The sequence below is a fragment of the Hibiscus syriacus genome, unplaced genomic scaffold (assembly GCF_006381635.1).
Source record: "Hibiscus syriacus cultivar Baekdansim isolate YM2019G1 unplaced genomic scaffold, ASM638163v2 tig00113548_pilon, whole genome shotgun sequence".
In the NCBI taxonomy this organism is placed as follows: domain Eukaryota; kingdom Viridiplantae; phylum Streptophyta; class Magnoliopsida; order Malvales; family Malvaceae; genus Hibiscus; species Hibiscus syriacus.
The window spans coordinates 577,305-585,425 of NW_024063465.1; the positions used below are offsets into that span (position 1 = coordinate 577,305).

The 8,121-nt window shown below is 31.9% G+C and overlaps 1 pseudogene; it reads left to right on the forward strand.

Moving 5' to 3' along the window:
* The first annotated feature begins 4,839 nt into the window (after window positions 1–4,839).
* On the forward strand, window positions 4,840–7,593 carry LOC120186450 (annotated as a pseudogene).
* The last annotated feature ends 528 nt before the right edge of the window (window positions 7,594–8,121 follow it).

The following is an 8,121-nucleotide window of genomic DNA, read 5'->3' on the forward strand; positions in this document are numbered from 1 at the left end:
CAACCTGGCGTTGGGGGCAGCCTACTACCCTACCTCCCCTTATCCAATTACATATGAAAATAGGGTCAACTAATTTTTTTTTATTAAAATTTTAAATTTATCACTAAATTATTGATGTTATTGCATCAACTCGAATTTTAGTTTGAGCTTAATTATTGGATTAATATATTTTTTTATTAAATTAATGTGATTATAAAATAATGTATGTTTTAAATACTCTCAATCATTTGATAAAAAACGCTCAATCACCTTTACTGACTGCTGCATTTACCATTGCTCGAAACTGAAACTTATATAAATAATAATTATTTATTTAACCACTAAAATAATTAACTCGAGTATTAATATCTATTAGGTCAATTAATAAATAATTTGTTGCTCTTTAAATAAAGTTTTGCTCGAATTTATACACAAATTCATGGGACCCAACAAATAATGTTGTCCTTGGAATATCTAATTGTCAAGTAGCTCTCTAATTTCCCTTTCTTGCTAACTTTTTTTGTTCATTACAAATTGGAAAAAAGGGTGTTATCGTCAACACTTAAATAAACAAGGATCAAAATGGTAATAAATTTTAAGTTTGTTTTATAATTGTTGAAAATATTGAAAAAATAATGGGCGTGACACAATAATTTTTTTAGAGGTCGCCGATCATAGTATTACTCTCGTCCAAATAAATTTAACTACGAAATTTTAATAAAATTCGATACATTAGTGATGGTTTGATCACATCTACGGTTGTAAAGGAAGTTATCATCCGAGGAATTTTTCGTCAATCATTCCTTTATGTTTGTTTATTAAGTTAAATAAAATAGTATAAACAACATTTTTATGTTCATTTAATAAATAAACGAATACGAACAATCTCGTTTATCAATTTGTTTATAAGATTGTTTACTCGGTTCTCATTACTTATATTTTTTATATTTTAAATATTGGTGAAGATATATATTAAATTGAACATAATACGAACTTTAGAGTTCAAACTGTGAACGTTAATAACTTTGACTTACTAGAAAAAATAGTAAACGAACATGTCTGTGAACGTTAAACAGAATAACATTAATAACTTCATAAATAAATAAATAAATACAAACAAACACTATACTAAAATTTTAAATTACATAAAAAATAGTCAAACGAACACATGAATAACCAATTATTTTTTTAAATATTAGTTAATATTAAAAACTATATATTTAAAAAAATAAAGACAAATTTATCAAGCCCCCTCAATTAAAAATTGTATCTATATGAAAAATAAAAAATATTTTAATCCATGTATAATAAATTCTTAATTCCGACCCTATTTATGCCTCTAATTACACATCAATTAAAAAATGATAAAAGTGGAGAAGGATAACTAAATATACAACTTACGCATAATACAAAAGATTAATAATAGAATTCAATTTAACATATTTAACGAATATTATTTGAGCCATGTATGGAATTTTAAAATATATAGTTTAAAATAATTAAATTTAAACACAAGGACTAAATCAATAACATAAGCATAGTATATGGACTAATAAAATAGTTTGACGTGATATTTATTGCCTTATTTTGTAACTTCCAAAGTGGAAATGTACGTGGGCTAGTGGGGGATTAGAGAAACGTCATGGATGACGACGTTTCTATAACCGTAGTAGCGTTCAGATCTTCGGAGCCGCAATGCACTTTTCTTTATTTTAGGGTAAATAATCTATTTGGCACTAGATTTATTTTTGAATTTTTATTTTGATCATTAATTATATTTTTTAAAACATAATTAACCAATACGCTAAGCCATATATGTGTTAGGATTCAATTATATTGTGAAAAATTCTTTTAGTTTACACTATTTTTTTTAGTGAATATCTTCTCATTTCTTATTATTAATCACAGTCTTTGATTTTTTTCTCATCCAACTATCCTTAAAATATATAAAATACGAAAAATTAAATATATATATATATATATATATATATATATATATGTATATGTATATGTATATTACACTTAAAATGTGAAGAAAATTATTTTTAAGGGTAAATTACACCTTTCCTCGGTGAACTATACCATCTATCCTATTTTCCTCACTCAACTTTCAAATTTTCTATTTTGCTCGCTGAACTTTACAAATTGAATCATTTTGCTCACTTTGTCATTAACTATTTAACGACGTTATGTCATGGCACAAACATCAAAACGATGTCATTTTGAAAAACTCAAATACATACCAAAACAACATCGTTTCAAATCCTATATTCAAAGTTCGGCGAGTAAAATAGGAGAGATAGTGAAATTCAGTGAGGAATTGTGTAATTTACCCTTTTTCCTTTTATTCTTCATTTTCTCTTCGACAACCACCATGTCATTTTTATTTCGGCCACCGTCACCGGTCCCAAAATTCATGGGTCTGTTCATCTCGACCCTATGAGTTTGAATATGGTGGTTATTTCACCGAAAAATGTCATAAAACTTATGAATCTCGACTGAAATGTTTTGACTTCCTCACTTTCAATATCAAAATCGTGGACTTCATAACAATTTTTGACAAAATATTGATCAGATTCAAACTCACAATGCCGAGGTAAAGTGGCCCATGAAATTTGATACTAAACAATCACCATCTATGACGGTTGACGATCGTCGGCGGTGGCCTCCAACAAACTTCTATTTTTATTTAATATTTTTAATTATTTAATATTAAAAAATGCTACATCATCCAACCATCAGTGAGAAAATGGAGGAGTGAGAAAAATGATTCAATTTATAAGTTCAGCGAGCAAAATAGAAAAATTGAAAGTTAGGTGAGAAAAATATGAGAGATGGTATAGTTCGGTGAGAATAGTGTAATTTACCATATTTTTAATCCATTAAAATATTATATTCATATGCCATGTCAGCAAAATGGTTAAAGATATTTTATGCAAACGTCAGCAAAGCTGCAGTGCAATACCTTTATTCCAATTTTTTTTTTCAAATGGTTAATTTCGTCTAGCATCCTCGATCTACGACTGATATTATAATTTAGTCCTTATATTTGATTTTGTTTATTGGACCATAAAAGTTATCAGCATCATAAGTTAGATCAGTATGTAAATTTAATCAATTACCTCGAGCATTAAATATAAATTCGAAACTGATGAGGATCATTTTTAAAACAAATGAAATCAAATTTTAAAAACACGTACGAATCTATATTATAAATAATTTGAAAATGTCATATTAAAAAAACAATATCTTTAAAATTTTTAAAAATATATATTTTTAGGGATAAAAATAACTTCTATTCATTTAATTTATAAAAAAAAATATGGGTAAATCACACAAATGATCTCCTGACTATATAGTACTATTTTATTAAGTCCATCGACTATTAGAAGTTACAAATAATCTTCCGACTATAGAGTTTGCTTTATTGAGTAATTCGACTATCAAAAGTTACAAAATGGTCACCCAACTATTTATTATGCCCCAAACTCGTCCTTTTATGTTAAAAAATTGATGTTATACTGAGTGAACGTTAACTTGCTGACTTTGATATGATAAAATCTAATCCCGAAATCTCAAACGACTATCATCCCAAACATAATGTTAACGTCAAACTTAAAAAACCATCCATTTTTAATGGAAAAGGACAAATTTAGAACATAATGAATAATCGGGTGACCATTTTGTAACTTTTGATAATTGAAAGACTCAACAAAGTAACACTCTATAGTCAGATGATTATTTTGTAACTTTTAATAGTCGAGAGACTCAATAAAACATTACCTTGTAGTCGGAGTACATTTGTGTACTTTACCCAAAAATTAACTTGATCTTTAAATTTTGTATCCATGTTAGTTCTTAAATTTTTTTTACTATTTTTATAATATAATATTATGAATCTGTCATATAACGTCACTAAAGGATTTTGATATTCAAGATTGGAGAATCAATTAGAAATTTTTTAAACGATATCTTATATATTATATAAGACAAAACTTTAAGTTTAAATTTTATCATGAAATTTCTTTAAAATGTACTTTTTTCCAAAATAATTAAACTTGAAAAAAATTACTTAAGTTAAGACTAGGATCGTCAATGAGACGAAACAGATCACGAGCTACTAGAGATTAACTTAGTCGAATTTCAATAAATACTCAATTCGAATGGACTCGACTCGAGCTCCTTAACAAGCTGAAATGAGCTACTTGATACTTGACTCGAACAACTCGTAAGTAGCTAAAAAATATAATATATTAAGATTTTATTTTTAAAAAACAAATTATTAATAATATTAACATTCATGTGTTGATTTTTTTAAAATGCAATATAAGGTTTTTCATGTATTTAATGTTCAAGTTCGAGTTCGAGTTTGAGACCTGAATCGAGTTAAGTTTAAGTTTTTTTTTTCATTTCGAGTTTTTTCGAGCTATTTGAGCTTTTAAGAGCTTCAGTTCATGATTTAAAGTTCGAGTCGAACTTAAAAATTTTAGGCTCGCGAGTTTTCAAGTTGAATTGAACTCCATTTTAGAGTTTTATAGTTGAGTCAAGCTCAGTAATACTCGAACTCTACTCGGCTCAATTATGGCCCTAGTTTAGACAAGAAAAAGTTTATCAATCAAATTATAAAATTTTTTCAAATTCAAGGACTAAAAATTACATTATCCCATATTGCTTTAATTATCATAGTCAAATTGTAAACAAATTTGCTTCACCCATACTTCTCATGTGCTCATTACAAAGCAAACTACCCTACAAAAATAGTAATCTGTTTAATCATATAATAAAAAGCTGGAAAAAATATCTCATTTATTTTTTAAAAATAATTTATCTGTGCTCTGCTGTCTGCTGTGCTTTCTAATCTTCATCTTCTTCATCGAGGCTAGTGTTTTCTTCTATTTTTCTTTGAATTTTTAATTATCCATCACGAAAACTATGGTTATTCCAGCAGTTAAGGGAGCCGTGCCGTGTGATTTCTGCAACGAGCAGACGGCGATTCTTTACTGCCGAGCTGACTCGGCGAAGCTCTGTTTGTTTTGCGACCAGCACGTTCACTCGGCGAACCTGCTCTCTCGGAAGCACGTCCGGTCTCAGATCTGTGATAATTGCGGGAATGAACCGGTTACGGTTCGGTGTGAGACCGATAACCTGGTGCTTTGTCAAGAGTGTGATTGGGACGCGCACGGTAGTTGCTCCGTGTCGGCGGCACACAATCGCGCACTCGTGGATGGGTTTACTGGTTGTCCTTCGGCTCTGGAGTTGGCTTCGGCATGGGGATTCGATATGGAGGAGAAGAAAGCTCCGGATCGGAGCTGGAACGTGTGTCACCAAGATTTGGTCATGCCGGCGGTGAACTCGTGGTTGTACGAGGCTGGTTTGCAAGAAATGATGGTGCCGTACGAGAGTTTTGGCTGCTACGGTGAGACGTTGAAGAAGGAAAGTCGCGCCAGCGGGAAGTGCAAACAGGTTGTTTATAAGCAGCTTGTGGAGTTAATGAAAAGAAATTCCACGGACGGCGGTGTAGACGGTATTGCTGGCGGTTTCAGTGGGGAAAATCTAGCGTCAAACGTCGAACCAAACGTCGGCTTTTTGACTCAGCAAGAAGTTATACGACCGTTGCCACAACAGCAAACACCAACGCCGGCTTTGTTCACATCTTTGCTGATGATGCAAACGGAAGAGAGCGAACACGTTGTTAATGAAGCAAATGTGGCGTTGAATGGTAATCCAAACAGTCGAGCTCCCCAGGTACGTTCTTTTAGGTCTAATTATAAATTCATTCCTCCACAAAAATAAAATTGATAAATTAATCTTCGATTTTAATTTGTCAGAATTTGATCCGAGAAGTTAGTCTAGATGTTGAGAAACACATACAACTTAAGCAGCTGGTTTTTGTTAATCTATTGCTCATAAATTGATCAAGTGTTGATTTATTTCTCATTTTTCTTAAATAAGAATGCCAAGAGTACCCATTTTCTCAAATTAAAGCAGATGGAATTCATTATCAAAGCTTCCTCCTATTTTATGAAACAAAATAACGAATGTTGCTAGCTTTATCAATTTGAAACAGTAACGATAAGTTGGTTAGAATTGATTACAGATTTGGGATTTTAAGCTAGGGCGGTTGAGGGGTCAAGAAGAGTGCAGCCAATCCCGATTGGAAGACGAAGTTGGGTACGCCGGAGGCGATACAGGTTTCTTGATCAACAATTTCAACCAACGCATGAAAGAGACGTCTTTAACTAATGCAAATTTGCTTGGCTACCCCCCTCCAAAACACGATTTGACTTCACTCAATAATGTATGTTCCTTGCGCATTTTCACTATTGTGTTATGATTCATCTTATCCTGTGATTTCGTGTTCATAATTTGGTATGCTCACCGAATAATATGTATATCCATTACTGGATTTTCTGCGAATTTAACATGTGGGTGAGAAACATAAATTTAACACATCATTTATTAAAACACTTCTCTTGGAGTAATGGTTGAGGAGGCTTCCTATTGACACTTGAAAACCAAGGTTCAAACCTTGAAAATGGTTTCGGGAGAGTACTCTGTGTTTGAGTCTGATCCGGCTGGATACGGCTCTTTTCGAATATGCCCTTTCTGAATTTAAGGGTGGCTCTTGATCTTCTATTATCTGGTATAGTCACGTTGGGTTTTGATTATTCTAGAACCGAATCGGGTCAGATACCAAACGGGGAAAGTTATTCCATTATTTCATAAGGTTTGTTTATTTGGTGTGTGTTATCATTGTTTGATGCCAAATAAACTTGGAAATTTGATTCGAAATTGTTGCACAACTCGGCAATCCCCTCCTCCCATAGATATATTTTGGGTGACTTTGTTTTGCTTAACATTAAAGAATCTTTCGAGTGTTGATTTTGGAGCTTGAAAATGCAGAAAGACCCAAATAATCCAGGGGCAAGTGGACCAGCCACATCTGAGAGCAACAATCTACCAATACCAAAGCCATCATCAGCTTCAGTTTTTGGTAAACGCAAAGGCTCTAGCAGTTCCAATGATGTCAACTTCCCTGAACAACAGCCTTTCCTTGTGAGGCCGGTCGAGCAAGCAATGCCAACAGCAATTAGTAAGGCTGATCGTGAGTTGCTGGCGCAAAAACCGAGGCAATGCCATGCAGCGTTACATGGAGAAGAAGAAAACACGAAGGTACAAAAATCCTTACGCTTAACTACATAATGTCGCCAATATTCTAAGTTTGTCTTCAACTTCAAAAGTTTTAGTTTTGTATCCCATCAGGTCCTTCCTTTAGCTTTGTTATTAGTTTCGACATGAAATCCCGACTCAAATCTGATATGGAGTATATTTAAAACACCTGAATCATATAAACACGTTTACCTATCACTGTGTTGTTAAGGACGACCTATCTGATCCATTGTACAAATAGGTACGATAAACACATTCGATACGAATCGAGGAAGGCAAGAGCGGATACACGGAAGCGAGTGAAAGGTCGATTTGTGAAGGCTACGGAAGCACCTGATGATTAGAAGCTGTGTGGTGAGAGTGAATGATCTTTGTATGGATTGCTGTAAATATTTCTTTTGTTACATGCATCTAAACACGTGTAGCTTAGCATTTTCCATATTACCTTAGTATTTTTCGCTTGCTGGTTCCATCAAATTAAAGTAACTGGATTTATATTTTGAGAACATAAACGAACGCAAATGAATGAACATACACGAACACAAATGAATGAACATAAAAAAACATAAAATTAATTGAGTTTATATTTGAGAAGAGTTTTTTTTTTCTCTTTCTAAATAATTTTAGGATTTATATTTTCTTTAGTTAGATTCGAGTATTTTTCATTTGGGTCTAAAATTAATTGACTTTAAAAATATTAATAAGTTTAAGGTTAAAATTTATTAAGTCTTAATATTTCAAACGGGTTTGGAGAAACATAAACGAATTGATTACTGACGTTTACGAATTTAAATGAACGAAAGATCTTTTTGTTTATGTTCGTTTATTTAATTAAACAAATATAAACGAACTTTCTATTAAACGGTTTGCTGAAGGTTAGGTTTAGCTTTGCCTTCAGCAAGACATTAACAATCAAAAGGTCAGTTTAGAATTTATAGCAGGATCATATATGTAAGTGTGTCACATACAATC